General features: G+C 34.2%; 1 protein-coding gene across 2 annotated transcripts in view; it reads right to left on the bottom strand.

Moving 5' to 3' along the window:
* Window positions 1-21,625, bottom strand: part of LOC116340041 — a 124,142-nt gene that overhangs the window by 40,194 nt on the left and 62,323 nt on the right. For both annotated transcript variants that reach the window (XM_031766202.1, XM_031766204.1), the window contains exon 3: window positions 8,472-8,534. The gene's annotated coding sequence lies outside the window, so the exon portion shown is untranslated. The remainder of the gene's footprint in view (window positions 1-8,471; window positions 8,535-21,625) is intronic.

Here is a 21,625-nt window from a genome sequence, read left to right on the forward strand (position 1 = left end):
AAGAATACATAGAACGAAATGTTTTGAACAAACCCTCCTCGCACCAAATTCATTTTACCCCCCGAGATTTCACACCGTCAAAACCTCTGATTTCACCTCCACTTCATGTCGTCTCGTTTATTCTCATGTGAAATTTAAAAATATTTGTTATAATTCTTCTCGCAGTTAATTGAAAAAGACTAATTCAATACTATTCAGAAGCAGGTCTGGTGATGATAATATCCCAAGAAAATCTAGATGAAAATCATCTTTTATCCATCTTCTCAAAACACTAAATGATAATCTGAAATAATCTGTTTGCAACATCGAAATATTCAATAAATCATTTTATAACAGTGTTTCATATCAAATTCACTCTATCTGTCTCGTTATATTAATTTTTTTATTCTCAATTGTGAATGTCTGTTGCTCTTCATTTATTAAACTGTTTCGTTGAAATTGTGCTCGATAAATTTGTTGATATAAATAATTATTCCTTCAGTCACTATTCGTATTCACTAGTATTGCGCTCGATTACTGACGAAGCGAAATAAATTCTTGGCATTATGTATGCATTTTATTGAATAAAATATGAAATAGAACATGACGACAACTGCGATGACAACGAATAACCAAAACATATTCGGTAATGCAAATTGACCATTGTTCTACGAATTGAATCGATTAGCTTCGAAGAATATAATAGCGCAGACGTGATTGTTGTCAAGTTGAAAAATTATTATTTTTATTATACTTTGGCTTTTGATGAGATGTGGTTCTTCTTTGATTCTAATCAGCTTTCAACTAATTGTATTTGACATTAAGCAGAACAGTTATCAAGATAAAATGTGCAATAAAACAAATAGAAATCAAATCACATTGTTCCATTTATCAGGAAAATATAAGTTTCAATGACTGAATATAAATTGAAAAGGCCACGTATAAACATCGATTTCCGTAGTATGCTTTTGGTCAGTGGGTCGACTTCCTACAGTCGACGACAGAGAAAAAAACCCAGCAATCCACTTAAAAAAATGTGTGTTTGTGCAGACACGGTGAAGGTTTAATATATTTAGACAAAATTACAGACATTAATTAATTAATTATCTCGAGCGTATACGTCGTTTATCGTTTCAGTGTCGTTCGATGGGAATTTCATTTGAAAATTGAACAGCAAAGAAAATGTTACGACTTATTTTTTGCGTCGTCGTTTTAAAACCAAAAGTACTTATTATTATGATTAAAGTGGTAAGCGGTCGTGACGTAGCGCGAGACGGTGAGATACGAGATGAAAAATGTCAGAATCTAAAATGAAATTAAAACGATCGAGACAGAAAATGAAAATAGGTTTGGCATCATTTCTCTCGCTCTCTCGTCTGACCGTCTCTATTTCACATTGTCAAACAATTCCATTTATTATTCATACTCGATACAGGTCGAAAGTAACATATAGATGTGTATTTCGGTTAATTCATACCGGTGTATATAAAAACAGTGTTGTTTATGTATCAATCTTCGATTAAGTATAAATAGCTGGATTTTTCAGTTGAAATTTATGTCAGATCACCTCGAAACAGAGCTCTTATTACATTCCATAAATGCAATTGACTATTTTTGTTGTTGTTGTTGATTGGTCTGTTCTCGCAAATGAAAGTATACATAGCGCACAAATTACCAATAAATAATATCAATTTGAATTATTTAACGAACGAAACAAAAAACGGTAATAATAACATACAAACGAAAAAGAGAATAAATATGGATACATTTTAACGAATTCGAATAATGAAACAAGAAACTGAGAACGACAAATGAATAGACAAACATAAAAATCGAAAGTGCAAAAATTATAGTGTGTAGCATTTGCTGACTCTCCAGTCGATTTGGTCGCGCGTTATGTCTCAACATATAGAAAAATCATTCAAACGAAACATACCAAAAATAATTATTGCCGACAAGCGCTCTCCACTGCTCACAATCCAAATATCAAAATGGATTTTTGTTGTTGTTGTGTGTCCTTCTAGCATGCTTAAACTACAAACATTCGCCAATCTCTCGATTATGCGCTCTATGCTCTCTGGTTTTGATTTAAATGTTTCTGTTTTTTCGACGTTTTTTTTGGTCGTAATTTGAGTGCATATTTGTTACATTTTCATTTGTGATTTTCATTGCAAATCTTTTGCCCGCTTTTATATTTTAAGCGCACTAACCATACGTTTATGACTTGCAAAAAAGTAGACAGCTATCGACTCATTTGTTTAAAAAAAAATTGGTGTGTGTGTATGCGCATTGTTGTTATTGGAATAGGAACTTGGTGAAGGTGTTATTTGGTATTCATGTAATAACATGTGCAAATGTAAAATGTCCAATTAATTTAAATTCGGTGCTCCAATATAAAGCACATGTATATTATAGTATATAGTTTAAAAGCGCGCGGGCACGTAACCATACAAACAAAAAAACAGAGAAAGAGAGAGAGAAAGAGTGGAAAATAGAATTCATGACGATTGCAACAACAAAAAAATCAACAAATTCCCGATAGCATCGAATTATCAGCATTTTTGTTGAAAAGCAATTATCGTTTTAGCATCAAAAAAGTAAATATGACACTCATTTTGTGCTCTTGATCCATACTAATTGGACTGAATGCGTTACATGCTTGTTATATTTATGAATTCCGATTAATTTTTCGACAAAATATGCTCCCACATATACACGTGCCGTGCATGTGAGTTTTTTTTGTGTTGTATGTCGTTGTACTACAATTGCTAATAAAATAGATGTGAATGAAGCTGTTGCTAAAGCATTGATCCACATAATTATTATTTCATCGATTCTTGTTTTGTTATATCAATACAATTACACATAACAATGGTTTGGCGGTCGAATATAGGTTGTATGAAGAGGCTCATTTTTTTTGGTCAATACCAAAAAGAGATAGATAGAGAGATGTGTTAATGTACCGATTCGATTGGCTTTAAATCCAAACGGAATGTGAATGACAAATCTAAAATAATAATATCATTCCAGCGGACACATATACAATATTATACAAAGTTCATTAATAAAATCCAAACAATTGAAATATAAATATTGTGACTTTTGATTTATACAATCACAATTATCACGTTTATTAAATCTCTCTTTCTCTCTCTTTCACTTTTATCCATTCGAATTGTCTGCATAATATATGTGAACGACATTTGACACATTTTGTATCTAACGAAATGGTTGTGCTCCTTTCGATCTGATAAATGACAAACCGTTTGTCATGATACAAATGGAATTTTCGATATTTTGCACTCTTACCACGTTCATTTTTTGTTCCCTGGCTATATTTTATGAAAACCATATAGCAATGAAAGTGTCAAAACTCTTTTGATACACATTTTTTTTCCCAACATATATATTTTCTGTATCTTCTTCCGGCTGTACGGAAAATGTCATCGTAAATGCCATTGGACAGAGCGACAAATAACAGAGCTTCAAAGTCAACAGACAAAATAAGTGGGCGAACAACAACGGAAATGATAAAAATAGCACATAATGGGGAAAAATCATAACGGGGATAAAATATAGACGCAAAACGACCAATTTTGAATGAAATACGTCTGATTTTCTTTATTCTTCATCGCTTGTATACCACATTGTTGCTCTCACCGTTTCGATTTTCATTAGCACTTTTCAATTTTTTTTGATAAGCACATCTCATGAAGCATGAAATATGTGTCTGCATGGGAAAAATATACGACCCAAGTGCATATTGCTTAATTTGATACGGAAAGTTTTCGTTTTTGCCATTTGCTACAGTATTCATTGAATTGTGCCTCTGGCCATTTCTCCAAAATATTACCTACATTTGTTGCTCCGCCGCACGTTATATTGCACATTTGTTTTCGATTTTGGCAGCGGAAAAACAACAAAATGTGTGAGGTAGCGGAAGGGGACCACAGGAGATAGACAGCAATCGAGCGTACGACAAAGCCATTTGGAAAAGAAAGGAAAACATCGAGCTTAAAAAATAGAGAGAGAGAGAGAGAGAGAGAGAGAGAGAGAGAGAGTAAGAGACTTGAGACCAGTAGCCTTTGAATAGAGCAATACTTGCCGGGTGAAAATATGGGAATCAGAACAACAAAATTAAGGAAATGAAAATCGAGAAAGACGGTTTCCGAGTTTGATTTCAGCATAAAATGCACAGTAAATTCACATACAAAGAACGATAGCGATAGAGTATTGCCATACCGTTTGATTTGTAGATACTATCTGCAAGATAGCAAATGGCAAATACAGCGGCCCCATATGCCGATGGCTATGGGGATATAATTTCAACTTTTTGATTGCATTGATAACAATCTGGAGTCGTCTAAGCCACATTCAACGCCAACAAGCAACAGCACAATCGTACCACGACGCAATCATTTTCTAACAATGAAACCGAATAAACGTGCACAATAACTGCATGTTATTTATTGTTAAAGAAAATCCAATAAAACAAATGAAACAAACCATGCGAAGTGACAAAACAAAAACATACACGGAGACACACACATGTGCATTTATGCATGTGACCGTACATTGTTTGGGGCAATTGCATTCAGTAGAGTGCAGCAGTGAGAATGCGACACCGAATCGAATGTACATGTATTGTATTGAACACAAGGGAATGAGAAAAAAAAAATGAAACAACATTCCGATAATCAAATAAAATGAAAGTTCTTGTGGACTGCCGTAAACAAAATTTTCTTGTGTATCACACGATGTTCAGCACCCTTTGCTACTATTCACATTTTCGCTCTACCTCCCGCTCTTTCGTCACTCAAATGAATCACACGATATTTTTATAGAATTGCATCAGAAAGAGAGAAAGAGAAAAAGAAAGATCCATACTCTCAACGAACGAATGCAACAGCCTAGCAATTCCCTCGATTTCAAATTCAAATCTCTTTGCTCGGGTCAGATGCAATTCAGAATATAATAACTTTCAATTGTAAAATTTTCTATTGAAATGTAATTGCAAAAATATACGAGAGTTGCTCATTTTGATTTCGATTAACTCTTCGCTGAAAATTCAATAGTCTTTCTTCGTTCATATTCATATTTTATGGACAAAAAAAACACTTTCACGAAATATCGCCATAAACAATACGATTGTAAATGTCACAAAAAATAAAATTGGAAAAATTATTTCTGTGTTTAATAAAATCCATATGCATATGGTATTTATTGACGGAATTCATTGATGAATCCAAAATGTTGGGAATCAATGCAAAATCTCATCTGAAAAATTCAACAATTCTTGCAAAACAAACAAATGAAAAATATCTCCATAAAAGTATACAAATAAAACGTAGAATGGAGTTATTCATGTTATGAGTTTCAATGAAAATGTTTTTCGGTTGCTTAATATTTTGTGTACGGACAAAAAATATTTGATGCAAGAGCATTCAGTCTTTCTTTTCATATGATTTACATTTACTACCATTGGTTTTGGTTATATTCCAAGAGTCATCACATGATGCAGCGTGTAGTTCGAAAAAGCGTGTGAGCATTTTAAATTCACTGACAAGAAACCATTTTTTATCCAATGTGACTCATTCGGTTAATGAATCAATTTGTCGCTTCGGATTTGGCACACATAACAAAACATATATTTGAAGAGAAGTGCGATGCAAAACAATAAATGGCTAAAATTGGTCTTTAATTTATGACTAAGCTAATAAAATGAGCGAACGCATTTTTTTTTTTGCGATAAAAAACAAACAAAAAATAATGGAAACTATGCAAAAAATAATAATGATGCGAAATATGCGAGAAATATAATAATGAATGTTGTTACATATATTGGCCGATGTAAAACAATAGCTTACTCGTTCATACCGAATTCGATTTGGTACGTGCGCACCCGCGCGTTTATTTTCAATCACATTGTTGCGACCCATTTGCAAAAAATACATTCACACATAAAGTTTAAACTATACTATAAATAGTGTGACGCAACTGAGATTGAACAAAAGGCAGCTTGCAATCGAAAACAAGAGCAATAGAGAACCAACAACAAAATCGATTAATAAATTTCTCAATGATCGTTTGAATATGCGCGACGCTTGCTTTCAATATATTTATTGATTTTCAATTGGATTTATTGTTTGCTCACGCGTGCATGCTGTTTACCTAATTTTGTTTTATAGTCCATTAAAAGTGGTTATAAACAATTTTTGCTCTCTCTCTCTCTCTCTCTCTCTCTCTCTCTCTCTCTCTCTCTCTCTATCTCTTCGTCTGAGTTGTTGTTCGCAAGGTTTTTATCATAAAAAAGAGAGTAAAATGATGGAGAGTTCATCAATGACTTTGCTCAATGTGAGAGAGAAGTGGCATTTAAACATCGAATTCTATTTAATTGAAAAATTTGTATCAGAATCTTATTCTCAATACATACACAACAGTCAGAAAGTTTAAAGATACTATCGCATCATTTTTGAGGTGGAAATTAATTTTTTTATATTTCCAGATTAACCACTTGAATGGAAATATACAAGATATAGAATTTATTCACATAAATGTTTTCGACATTTTTTGAACTCAAAATTCAATTAGTTTTCAAAGTAAGTTATTCAATTTATGAAGTGTCTAGAGGGTTATTATGTCTCAAATATTAGAAAAAAAACGTCAAAAGTGAAATAGCGTGATCTCAAACTTTTTGACCGTAGTGTATGTGTCTCAATCAATCGAAAGAAAAGGTGTTACTATAGCTACATGTTTATATATAGTGGCTGGCCAATAACACAACAACAATTTCTATGTACAATGGAGCCGAAATATGCAGCATAAAGGAGAGAAGAAGAAAACGAAGATAACAAAAAACAAATTATGGTTAATGTGCCGAGTTGCGTCGAGTTTTTCACAAGAGAAAAGAAAAACTATGAAAAAGTGTTGCTCTATACATATAAAATTTTCGTTTATCATCGGCACGTACTAAAACGAACACACATCGATTTGGATAAAAGTTTTAATGAAATCGAAATAAATAATTCATTTCTGTCCAGTGTGTGCTACATTTTTATTTTGCATCATTCCCTACCGCCTGGTTGGATCGTGTCGAAAGAAATGGATGGATAGAGAAAAAAAAGGAGCATTTGCAAGACTATATGAAAATATTTTTCGTTGAATACATAAACGCGATAACTATAGTTTGGTGAAGGGATATAGCGCATGCTATCTTTCCCAACATTTCAAATTAAATAAATTGTCTGCGGTTAAGTAAAAATCATATCCAAGTAATACATTGAAATCAAATCCAATCTTATAAGAGAAAAGAGTGAAACGAACCGAATAAAAGTGTGTAAGACAAATGGAAAGGGAAACGATGAGGTAAGAATTGTATTGAAAAGACACAACACCCCGAACCCTATATTTTCAGATCGGATTTTCTTCATTACAAAATGCAAGAGAGAGAAAAAAAGAACCAGACAAATCCATAGCGAATGAACTTGGGCATTTTGCCGCATTTATTTGATTTCATGTATATTTGTTCGGAGCCAAATTAAATATTGAAAACCTTTTGCATGCTCGAGTAAACGTAAAATTATATCCGAATAAAATTAATGCTAGGCCATTCGTAGATTTTCAGCTAGAATTTCATTCGGTTTGTCTCTCTTTCGCTCTTGACGTATCTCTCTTTTTCACTCTTCCTACACATCTTCCATTTCAAAATCGCGCTCCTCCAAAAGCGTTCATCTCTTCGAACATATTCTCATGTCATTTTTGATCCTTTTTTCCATTCCCGAATATTTATCTTTGATTTAGCATCAGTCATGGATTTATGCGAATCAAGGCAAAATAAAAAACTGTGTGCAATAAGTTTATCCAATTTCTATTTGAGTGTTTTGGATGATCTGATCAACGGCTCTTTTGACTATCTTGATAATTTTACATTATCACTGTTGCTAAGCAGCGGTAACAGCAGCAGCAAAAACATTCAAACGCTCAATTGGACAACTTTAGAAGCTTTCGATGGGATTCAATGGGTATTTCATTCATTCTCTATTATATCAAGATAATCAAAACAAAAGTTCGGATCAAAACTATAATACTTTCAGCCAATTCATTACTTCAATCATTTGTTTTATAAATAAATAAATAAAAGAGTGAACAAATGAAATTACGATTATCTCGATGATGAAGTGTCAAAATCATAAATCCTTAAAATCAGTTAAAAATGGCACAACTTGAATCAAATGGTTATTTTTGGCCAAATTGAATGCGAACACATTTTATGGATTATTATTCATGCACCACACACATTCTTTTATTTTTCCACACTAACGCTTTGAAAAGCAATTATAAAAGTACGTTAATATAATTGTTTGTTGATGAGCACCCTCATAAATTGTGACGAATACGAATAAGAAACAAAATAGATTCATTTCAAACTTCACATTTACCATTTCACTTGCTTTAAAACTTCTTTACGTTTTCTTATTGAAAAGACAAATTACCTTTTGATATGAACTCGTACTGAAGTGGCTTATATAGTCAAAATCGTTTCTCTCCTACGTTACCTAGAAAACAAAACAGAAACTTTATGTGAATTATGACAACATGAGAAGATGATTTATTCATGGAACGCTGAAATAGTTAAACTTGAAGTAAGTTCAGTGTTTTATGCTTGGTTTTAGAAAAAAAACACGCAAAGCGGAAATTGAAAAGCACAAAATACAAACGCGCTTTAAAATATGATTGCAAATGTTGGCATTCCGTCACTGCTCTGCACACACACACACAGCATAATTTTATATATGCTCACAATAGCGAACGTTCACTGATTTCAAGTTGTTATATCAAGACATACGATATTATACAATACAATGAAAGTGAGAAAAATGTCACGAATAAATGGTCCCATTGAAATGTCAAATGTTCTTATGTTGTTGTTGGCAATTTACAAGCCGTCACATTAGAAAACTTTCACACCAGTAAATTGTTGTTGCGAATGTGTTGAACGGAGAGAGAACGAGAGAGAGAAAGAAAAAAACAGTCCATGGTATGATATCTAAGCGGGCTTGTTAGTGTTGTTGTTACTTTATGTCAAACAGTGGCATTTGTTGATTTTATGATTGCATAGTGCAATATTGAACAGCATTGAAATCAATTAAAACACTCTGAATCGCACATTATCTTTTCCCAATCACAATACAATAACGTTTCACTTGCTACAATTTTCCAAATCATATTGTCAACATTCTAAATGAACGAGGACAGTAGACGACAACAACGAAAAAAAGAAGGCATTGGTTCGCGAACAAGAGATACCATCGACAGCGCGAGAAAAAAAACAACAACAAAAAACACACATAAATCTGAATTCATTATGCATTCGAGTGTTGGCATATTCACGACACAGTGCAACTATATCAAATGGAGACATTAAATGGAAAGTGAAGTAATACATGCATTATGTGCATTTGAAATGACAAACCAAGCAAAATGGAATTGAGCATGAGATGGAGCAAAAGATTTGAGACAGACAGACACATAGAAATAGAAAAAAAGTGTTTATAACACGCGCTCGTACGCTTGCACACGAGATCTATCTCGAGACAAGAGAGAGAAAGAGAGATAGAGAGATGGAAAAAATGGCAGGTGCAAGAAAAAAAATACAACACATGTGATCCAAAATACACCGAATATATCCTCTCGCAGCCCAAGCCAGAACTAACGAATGAGGGTGAATGAATAAGAGACAAGAATACAAGCTATAAATGTGTATCAAAGCGACAATGTTTACGGAACAAATAATGAACATAAATCATTTTGCATTTGAGATGCAAAAACATAGATATGCAGACATGTCGTTTGCTAAAACAACAACCCAAAATATATAGACACGTACAGCGAACAGCAAACATATAAATAGAGAGAGAGAGAGAGAGAGAGAGCGAAAAAAGACACACACACTATTTGACAAAGTATGTTAACAGTATGTTTTCCGTAATGATTTAATTGATTTCATTAAAACGCTAATATAATTTTGCGACTTATTTACTGTGTAAATTTCAAATGAAACATGTTTGTGTTGTATATTTTTTGTCATTTCCCATTTCACCCGTACGTAGCGACTAATTAAAATAATTTGATATGTCATTGTAGTTGTTGTCGCCGCCATATCGTAGCTCACGGGAACGGCACACGCAAATCCACTAACGAGAAAAATTACGACGATGAAATGGCTGAAAGGAAAATCAATTTGTATATGTGTGGAGAAAGACATTTAAAGCACCGAAAAAGAATTACGCTTAATACACGTTGACAATCGAACAAAATGAATGGCGCGCTTACTGTACTTTATTTATAGCCAATGCACGCCTTGTCGCCCTTTGATGATATCCACAATACATGCAATGCGAAATAAAAACATGAACTACTCAATGACCTTTTTAGAAATAGAATTTAAACGTGCGCACACGAATATGCACACGAAAAACATAATTTTCCCATGCACCCATTAATCGATGCTTCCGAATCTCGCGCGTGTGTTGCCGCCACAACTAACCGACCAAATTCACAATACAATTCACGTGAAAATTGCTTCTTTTTTGGTTGCCAAACAAAATGTTCACACTAAATCTAAGAGCGATCAATCAAGGTTGTTGTAGTACTAGTAGTGGCAGTAGCAGTCGAAATATCAAGCGATTGATAAGTTCGATTTTTGAATACGATTGGGAAATTATTTTAGCTTGATTAAATTTCAATGTGGAAACAACGAACTTTTTCATTGCTTTTTCGCGTCTAGTCTATTTTGATTGAATACTTTTTTTTACTCTGATGCCTTTGTTTTTTTTTTACATCAATTTAGCTTGAAAATAGTTTGTTTTAAAGAAGAAAAAAATACTCGGAATAAAATGCAGCTGTCTGTTCGGCTTCCATAACTTTTGATGTTGTTTACTTAGTTTCATCAATTGAAAACCGTCAAATAAATCATGATTAATCAAATATTTTCTCTCGTATACAACAATCAGCATTCACATTTTCTTTTTCCTACTCATTTAAAATGTTTGCATTTTCCAGATGGTGATTTGTTTTATTCTTCATCAGTGAATGTATGGTTTGTTTCGCAGCTACAATGGCAAGGGTTTATGATCACTATATTTTACAATTTAGGTGATGATGCCGCCGTCTACATAAATCTATCTATATTTGTACATTTCCAACATGTACGCTTTTGATAGGAATATGTGTGTAGATGATTTTCAGCACAACAATATACAAATCCAATGCACAGAAAATGTAAATTCAATTTTTTGTGAGTGCGATTTCTTGCACGATGAGCGGAGGCCGTTTCTTTTCCCGTGTATTCCTTCGTGTATACGATATGGATATGCATTTTGTGCTTTTGGATATTATTACATTGATGATGGTGACGACTTCGATGGCGACAACAACAACCATAACGATGGTTCATTGTCAATGGGAATATGGTGTAAGTGTTTTTCGTTGTTTTTAACGCTTTCTGTTCCATATTTTTATCGGGTACTTTTATTTTTCGACACAGCAACCATATTGGGTACATTTTCTTAATAAAATTAAATGAATCGTTTCCATATCATATGCACGGTTTTTTTTTGTTGCGTTCTTCTCAGCACCTCACTTTTTCAATTGTATGTGTGTAGAGAGCACTGACTCATCATTCACATAATGATGTGTATCAATATATATGTATGGCTGAGAATGATAATGACCTAACGAATCTCGAATCCAAACTTTTCTGGAAGCAAGAACAGTAGATGGTATTCATTGAACCATTTTCATTCTCAGCAATGTATTTGTGTGTGAGCGGCGTACACTGAAGTTGCAATTTCCAAGTACAGAATAAGGCGATGACATCTTTTATATATACATAACGGATTTTATTAAGCGAACGCGTGCAGAAAGAGAGATAGAAAGAGAGAAGCCGGTTGCAAATTCTGTTTGATTCAATATAATCGTGCCATATATTTTGGTTGTTCGCTGCATATGCGTCATTTTGTTTCACATTTGTCGGATTCAGTGCATAAAGCACCCAAACAAACATATTTCGAACTATCGTTCACTCATATAAGTCATCCAAAAGCATTTCAGTTTGCATTTTATTTCAATCTCTTTGTATGGTTTGCTGTCGATGTGAATTGTGCTTTCAATACATGTGCGCCAGAGTTGTGATCGTCTCTATCACGACTATTCTTGTATGTGGAATCCATTTCGGATGTGGAGGTTTTTATAGAATAAAAAAATACATATATATTCGTAAAATAGATTTTTTTTTCAGTACGCGTTTTGCATTCATGCAAATCCATTCATGCAATTCGCTGCGATGTCGCATGAGCGCGAACAATTTTTTAGACATTTATGCTGTGTATGTTTGCGATACCTCTCTCTCTCTCTGTTTGGGATTTATTCATTGTGCATGGCATTTTTATTTGGTTGGATTTTGTCGTTGTTTTTGTTGCTGTTTTTATTTCGACTCCTCGCTGTTATATTGTTTGTAATAGATTTCTTTATCGTTCCATTGACACCAAGCTGACACCAAAACATACTAAAACATATTAAAAAAATTTCAAACTCCGATAGCATTCCATTTGTTTGTTACAATTTTTATATGGTGAGTATATCTTTGAATTCCCCAAACATTCGTTGGCTCGACTGTGCACTCAGCTTCCATTGCTTCTTTGGTCTCTTCGTCTGTCTCTGTTTCGATTGTCGATGCTTTCTCAAAGTTTCAATCTGTGTTGAATGTGATTTGGTGGAAGTTTTTGCTATGCATGTTTTTTCGTGGATTATTTTGTAGCGCAAGTGAATTTGGCAAATAACAAACCATTTCTCATTCAATTTTGCTTCAAGTATGGGATTTATTCGCCAAAGTTTTTTTTCAGTCGAGTGTCGCTATTGTTTGGGTGCTCCAGAAACTGAATGAAAGCAAAAAATGACAACAAAAAATGGGAAATGTTTAGAGATATCGCCTGTGTTGCAAAGAGACGTGCAGCGTGTGCGATGCCGAGTTGCATGGATGCAAATGCAACAAAGTCAATTAGAGGTGATAAATGTTCAGTTTACATATTTTGCACAGCCTCAAAAATCATATTTGATTTCCATTGCATTCCCAAATCTTTTTACAGTACATAACTTTACTACAATGGCAAAGATCCAAAGTAACTATCCAACCACATTGACTAATCCATATGGTGAAAATGACGAAATATATATTTCTTTCTCTCTCTCTCTCTCTCACTTTCTCTCTCTCGGAAGACGACAAAAAGAAAAATTGTGAGCGCGCGAGAACCAGAAAGAGAGGGGAGAGGTAGAGAGAACACACAGTAGAAAAAAAGCACATGTTTGAATTTTATCACTGAATGAGAGTGCAACACCATTACAAAATGAATTGTGCGAAATGTTCATGACATTGTCACCTCTAGTCTCTATATCGGCTTTTCGGATACGAATCATCATTTCGAACGCACGAGAATTCTTGGTCGTGGATTATTTTGGTATTTTTGCACAATTGTTGTTTGTATCATTCAGTGGTTTTTGTTTTGTAACGAGCGGATTTGTTTGGACATTTTTGAAATACAATCGAGAGGACCCACCGGTTAACTGGTTTGATAGCTGCAAGTAAAATAGACAACATCCAACCATTGCCGTGCGATAAACATACAATTTTTATCTGAAATTGTATATACAAGTAGGGGAAAGACACGGTTTTTAGTATTTCTCCTGATTTGCGTTCAATATTCTTTGATTTAGTCTAATAATCTCAAATATCTTCTAGTTTTTTTCTAATGAGTGTACAAATACAGTGATGTTTTGCTAATGAATTTCTATTTTTCATTGACAACGGAGCCAACTTTACAGCAAACATCATCGGTTGTATCATCTTTTTCACTCAGTTCACTTGAAATTTTTATTAAAAAAATATTTTTGTTATATTCTTATATTCATTGAAATGAAATCTTAAAAAATAATTAATCATAATATTTTTTAGTGCACTAATGTCTCAAATAACTTCTAATATCTTCTAGTATTTTCTAGTAAATTCAAACTTTTAATTCGTGTCTCCCCTAGATATACATGCATTACAATTGTATATAATTCAGCTTGAAATTGTCCAGTATTTTTCGGAGGGAAAAAGAGAGAAATCGTCAGAGAGGGATAAAAAGAGAGATACGGAGAGATAGTTTCAAATATTTAGCCGTAATGATTGCGGCCATTTGCTCTCTATCTTTGTTTCACTGTCCCTTTTTTCCTCTGGCTGATTTTCCTCTTCTGGCTAACAGCTAGTTTTAGTACGAGTGTGTGTGCGCTAAAAAGCAACACATCAACAACACACTCTCCATACTTAATTGGATTTATATGCTGTGCACTGAACTTTGAGGTAATTTATTTTATGAGCAAACCATAATATTTTATGTGTATGTGTTTTCTGCCACTTTTGAATTTTCCAAAAACTTTTTCCAACTCTTCTCTCTCTCTCTCTTTCTTTTTCTCTGTCTCTTTTCTCCATTATGTCCGTTGTTTTCTATTGAAGTACGTGTGTTGTCGTGGTTAATAGTTAAATGTTGTATATTCGGGCTCATTTTCTCGGCCATCTTTTTGGGGCTGAATAGTGTTTTTATTCTTTCATTTTTCGAGAGCAAATGTACACAATTGGACGAATATTTTTTTTTCTATTCTGATTCGACCATTAGAAATGCTAAGCAACTATTCTTGTCCATTGTCATTTCCATGGACAAGAGGGAGAGATTTTTTGGTCTCTCGGCTAATATAGCTGTAATCTAAAAAAAAAACCTAAACAAAGAGCAATGTTTAGGTACTTAAAATGCACAATAATACCATACGATGTTTTTTTTCGTCACTCAGATATTGGCGTGAACACATTTACTATTCAAGAATTTATATTAACGAATAACACAATTCATTCAATGTATTATTTAGAACACTCTTTAAAAAATCAAATTACAAAAACCCATTTTGACATGTCTCTTTCGTTGGCATTTCAATATTCTCAAGTTAAATACAAACATATAGTTTAAACCATATAAAATAAGCAGTTGTCAATCGATTTGTATCATCAATCCAAAAGATGCTTAATAATTATGAAAATGTTCTGAATGCTTTTGAAGCATTGACTAGATGTTTAGATAAATAATGCTTACGTAAAATTGCAATAAGAAAAGTCGTTTGTCTCGATTAAATTTCAAGCAAGTGTCACGTTTTTTTGTGTGGATAGAAAGACGAAGAAGTTGATTGAGTTTCTTGTTTTGTGTATAAATCTGTGCATGTTTGTTTCTCAACGTTTTATTTTTTCTATTTGTGTGTAAGTGACGCACATTGCTATCTTTCTATCGCTGACTTAGTGGCTGCGGTAGTTGCGAATGCCAGCTTGACATGGGTCTCACACGAGGTAAGTGAACGAAACAACAACAAAAAGTATATTGCATTTTCGACAAATCGCAAATCTTTATCAATTCGTTTTCTCTCTTGTTCCCTTATGTTGTGTCATCGATCGTTGTTTGCCTATGGATTATAGATATACGCGTGATTCTTTCGCCTGTTGTTTTTCTGCCGCGATTTCTCGTTCACAAAGTGTGATTGTATTTTCGGTAGAAGTAATCTATGGCCAGTAGCGATATAAAAATCTGTATTATTTGCAAAGTTGTGCCCCGAATGAAATCCACTCGTGATAACTCTGTCGACTTTGGTACGAAATCGATTTGTTTTCTATCTTGATTTTTAGTGGTTTTTGTGATGATAAATGGAATGAGAGAGAAAGTTCCATGTTCCTAGTTCATTTCTCACGGATTAAATAAATTCAGAGTGGATGCGATGTGCTTTGAGGGAATTTGAATTAAGTTAATTCAATTGACACCGTCAGTATTCGTAACTCAGAAATTGAGGTCAACCAACGTCATGGCAAAAATCACTCTAATCTTCGTCTCTCTTTTGCTTCACTTTCCGATGCTTTTTTTCTCTTTATCTCTTGCATATTGGCACAGCAATATCGGCTGATTGCGAATGAGCGATATTCGAAAAGTTCTCGAAATGCCTAAAGACACTAGCACAATTGCGTCAATTAAAGTTGATCAATTGTATGCTGATTCAATGACAATGCAAACTAATAAAATGAATTGCATTCGAACATCATTTGCATTCATAATATTTATAAAGCGAAATGCATTCAATGGCAAATTTGATTTGAAAATGTTCATCCGATGACATGCTATAGTGGAAATTAGTTAATAAGCCATCATCCATCAGTATTATTAAGCTGTTTATTTTCAGACCCATAAGGGATGATTTTTGCCTTATGTGAAATATACGCGCTACTATGAGGTAGACAGAAAAAAAACCGATCAGAATTCATGGGTGATTCATTCGCTGGCAGAATCATTTATGTGCTTTACTGATTCATGATTGAGATCATTTCGAAATGGTCCGGAATTAAATGGCAATTGTCCGAATAGTCCTATCTATCTCTATCGTGCGTTCGCCTGCTCTTTCTTCTGCGGCCGAACACAAAAAGCACAAAAGATTGATTGCTATCGAACTGTAAATTAAACTCAGTCGATAACATATGTAAACAGTCCGTGATTGACAATAACAAAATTGCTCATTTTATCAATGCAAGAGTAAGAGAACCTCATAAACCATTCGACCAATAGCGTAATGCAATTAAACAGTTATGCACGCGTTCCAATACTCACAAATACAATGTGTTGATGTCATTTATTTCGTGCATGTATGTATGCCATACATTGTATGGTCTGTGTTCGATTTGTCGATGTTTATGTTTCATTCCCACTTCCTCATTTCTTTGTTGCGAACGTCCTTTTTTTCATTATCATCAATATTCCGAGAACTGATTTGCTGGCATATGTATGCAAAAGTAGAAATTGCTATTTTCCATCGAATTCATTGCGATCCAAAATGAGATGTAACGAACAAAAAACAAACGGATAATTTTAATAGACGGGAGCGAACAGATAGGAATACTCACCGTGAAAATAACCGAGCGGAATTTAGAGTATACGATAGGAAATTCAACAAGAAACACATACAAAAAAAAATCACCATCGCATTGTATTTATGCGACCAAGTGATACACTTTTCCAATATATGAGTGGGAAAATAGAGACAAAGAATTAAATCACGAAATTTACACAAGAGAGTGAGAGCTTACTCGTGTGCAAGTTTAAGGTTTCAATGACTTTGTTCGGTTATGTATTTTCATTTTGAATGTCGTTCGCTTTTAGATCGCACCGTTAATCGTTGGCTCAGTATTTCTGACGTATCTGTTTCTCATTTGGAGACTCTGGAGCAAATACAATTTTTCCAAACCGATAGAGAAAAGGTTTTTGCCACTTCGTGAGTGTGTGTGTGTGTCTTTGCTCTCGTTCGTTCGTTGAATTGATTTTCTTTTTCATAATGCATCTATAGAGCAGCGCATTTTACAGCGCAACGCCAATAAATAGCGGAATTTATGAGCGAAGAATGTAACCACAGTGCAGACCAATTGTTGTTGCCTTCGAGTTACCCAACGAAATGAATCTGTCTTGGCGCGTTGGTCGTGCTCTTTACTCTTTACACCAATGGAATGCGATAAAATTAATGCAAACGATGAGAATGAACGACTACAAAACGACATCCATTGCACACACACACACATACATCGCGGCAAAAACAAAAAGAACCTTTTCTGATCGTATATTCATTAAGTAGAGACGGGCGATTCGTTTTTCCTCCTACATTGTCTTTTCATACCGATGTATATAGTGCCAAAGATACATTAAATGTGAGGGAGTTGGAAATAATGAGTTGCTGTGGCAGCAATTCACCAAGAGAATGTATATTGCATTTGAGCCAACAAGCATAATATGTGATCATAATGCATTTTCGATATGGTAGCCAGTGAAACCAAGTGGCAGAAATGGTTACCACAAGCAAAAGTTATAAAGTCATAGGTAAGAATAAACAACAACCAATTTCAAGCCAACGGAGAAAAGAAAATGCTGCATTCACACAGTGTAATGCACACACACACACACACCTCCGTGGTTATTTTAAGAAAAATTATTGGGTGGGTGCACTCGCTCATTTACGTGGTTTTGTACTTGCGATGTGCCTTTCGTTGCTATGTTCAACACCCTTACTCTGTCGAATATAATTCAGTGGTGCCGGTATATAGTATTGCTCTTTATTTTTTTTCGCCACATTTTTCGTTCTGCCAGGCATTCGCTCGACGAAATAGGATGCAGTGAGACGTAATAACAAGTAAATGCGCGATCCATTTTCATATAGATGCTTACTCTTTTTTTTATTCTGGAAGCCGTATGCTTTCCAATTCCCTTAAACTCATCACTGCCCTCCTCCGCTTGTGCCCTATGTGGTGGTTTGCAAATGGCAAAGGTAATGCTGAGGTTGTGCATATTACAAAAAGTAATGTAAACAAACATCCAAAGTGCAATTCGATAGAAAATTATTCCGAGACAATTGTATGGGTTCTGTGGACACTCTTAACTTGCCAAACCATAATGAAAATATATTCCCAACGAACGATGAAGATGCCATTTTTTTTTCTTCAGTGTACTTTAACAAATCATCAGATCAAATAATGTAATGAAACTTTACGGTATTCGCAGCAACCCTTAAAAATGCATTTACATGTAAATAAAAATTAAGTGAATTCACGTCCTTACTTAATTTTGTGAAAAATAAATTGAAATACAAACATTTTTGCAGCATTGTTTATTTTGAATGTTCTAGAATTAAAATATCATTTGGTTTAACGCCACATTGACGTGGATATATTTTGGGAAAATACATCTATCCAAATTTGTTTTTTGTTATCTGATTAGTTTACGATAGATTTTCGATTATTATCACGACAAATATACATTAGAAAGAGTAATGATGTTTTAATTGAATTTTTTGTCGGTATGCATTAGAATTAGCGGCCATTTGAACCGATTCTCAAGTAGAAAATATCTGTACGAAGCTCATGATAGAGAAAGAGTGGGCTAGACATAGAGATAGAACATCAATGAATATTGAAATATGATAGAAATGATTTCCATCGACAATGTGATATAGACTATGGAAGGATTTTTCCATTAAGATTGAGAGATTTGCAGCAAACAAAAGCAAACTAGCAAGAATCCGGCAACGCAAGTGAATGAGTGTGTGCATAGTTAAGTGCAACCAGGCGCAAAAGCCAAAGAAGAAGAAATGTGTGCGCTCATGCAATTATGGATTATACAACATGATTTAATCAAATTTTCACATTGCAGTTTGCCATTGCATATTACACTCTGACTTCATTCTATGTGCAATTCTCGTGTGAATTTTTTTTTTAAATTTTCTATCGTTGCAGTTCAACTTTCTTTCACTCTATCTCCCTTTCTTCTCATTCGTTTGTCAAGAACACTCGTAGATAAAGTTCCCTTCGGCAAAATCTATTACGTTAATACACACACCTCAATTCGGCGAGAGTTGCGTGTAAGTATTTTCGCAATAGATTCACATTCGCACATTTTACATATGCTACGTAAACAATAGCATTTTTTTCTCTCTTCCAATCTCTCTATCAACAGTCTAAAAAAGTACACACACCACACTCTGAAAATGCGCGAATCAGCAGTATTCATCACTTTTGCTTCCGTGAAATGCGAAACAAAAAACCATCGTTTTAATTTTTCAAAAATACAAATTTGCAAGTGGAATCGCTGGCGCACACAAAGATGTGAAAAATCGTAATGCCATAATCCAAATTGCTGTGAGAAAATATATTAAAATGAAATATGTATGACACATTTCGAAAAGAAAGCCATGCGATGAAAGCATAAGGATATGATATGAAAAAATATTTAACACTGAGCTAGCGAAACTAAACAAAAAAAAAAATCTGATGAGAACACAGAAACCATATTCATAAAAACTAAACACTGAAGTGACTGAACAGACTTAAATGGAGTTAAAAAAAATGCCGAAGCAACAGCAGTCGAGTGCGAGGGTGGAGTTGTACAAAAAAAATCGTCCACCAAATTGCTATACATAAAAAAAAAGAACGGCAACAAGCAAGCTACAATGATGGAAGGAGATATGAAAGAAATCGTTGGGAAGTAGTTGAAAGTATACTGCAAACTGCACAACACACTTGGCATTAGTCAAACATATGTATGTGTTTATGCACTTATTACTGCTTATATATAAATATGCTTTACATTTCGTCGCTATCGTCATAATCATCGACCGACGCTGACATGGACTTAAAGTAAAAATATTGCTTGAAGAATGTGCAACGAAAACAAATAAAGAAGAGAAAAAAAACGCAGTCGAAGCAAAAACACAAAAACACAACAATCTTATGACTGAACGAATGAACACTGAAGATGTGTACTGATCAAGGACATGAAGAATGGGGGTAGTTGGTGAAAAGCACGCATCTATTTAAACAAATATTACGTGTTTGGTGCGAATAAAAATGGACGAGAGAGAAAAAAAAATGAACAAAATAAAACGAATATAGAGAAAAACACAAAGCGAACGGAGAAAAAATAATGGTAGTTTCGCTGAACTTGTGCGCGCGTTAACTGACAAGTGCAAAAGCGCACATAAAAATAAATTTTACGCTTCAATATGAAAATGAAAATGAGTGCGTTGCACTTGATGCTCGACAATGGCACACAGGACACTCGAAAACTCATTCCACCATACAGAATCTAGAGAGAAAAGCGAGAAAATGAGCGTGTGTTACTTTGAACCTTTCGATATTTGAGTCGTCTTTCACAGTATTTTTGTTGTATTTGTTGGTGTTGCTGTACTTCTCTTCGATTCTTGCATAAGCATACATTCATTTTATTTTCATTTCTCTTTAGTGTATACGTTTTTTGTATGATTTAGCCGGGTGTTCGTTTTCTCCTCTAACGTTTGACCTTTTTTCTTTGGGACTTTGAGAGAATTTCTCTCGCGATTTTGTATCTAACCATCGTGCAAACAGAAGAGAAAAAAAATAACACAGACATATAGCGCATATAATATTATACAATGCTGGATGCAAACAAGAATCCCCCAGCTCAATTTTCGTTTTCTTTTCGATTTTATTTGCAGTGTGTGTGTGTGTTTTTTTTCTTCCTCTCTATGTCTCTCTTTGTTGTTTTGTTTCTTGCCAAATCGTCGTGTTTGCTTGGTTATCGTTATCGTTAGCATTATAAAGACCACAACCATGCATTTTGGCTATGTATGTGCAGAAAAAAAACGACGCTCACTCTTTTCAACTCTTTCGCATTCTCTGTGGATATTCTGTCGAGTGAAGTGTAATTTGTATCCATATTTTCATTTTGCTTTCAGGTATAAATTTATTTATTGCTACTCACTATGTATTACATGCACATAACTTTCGGTGTGTTGGATGGCGAGACAGTCAAGCCATGCACACCAAATTCAGTCATCAAGAGAAAGAGCAAGTGTGTTGCAAACGTAACAACGATGCATGATTGCACGTGAAACGAAGACGAGCCAAATGAAAACAAAAAATTAGAAGACTGAATGGAAAACTAAAATCATGAGGCTACACAAAGAATATTGTCGATTGTGGCATAGAAGTGGGCAATATACGCCAGTGCAT

Source organism: Contarinia nasturtii, unplaced genomic scaffold (genome assembly GCF_009176525.2).
Source record: "Contarinia nasturtii isolate CC-2019 unplaced genomic scaffold, AAFC_CNas_1.1 Cnas_scaffold_630, whole genome shotgun sequence".
Taxonomy (NCBI): domain Eukaryota; kingdom Metazoa; phylum Arthropoda; class Insecta; order Diptera; family Cecidomyiidae; genus Contarinia; species Contarinia nasturtii.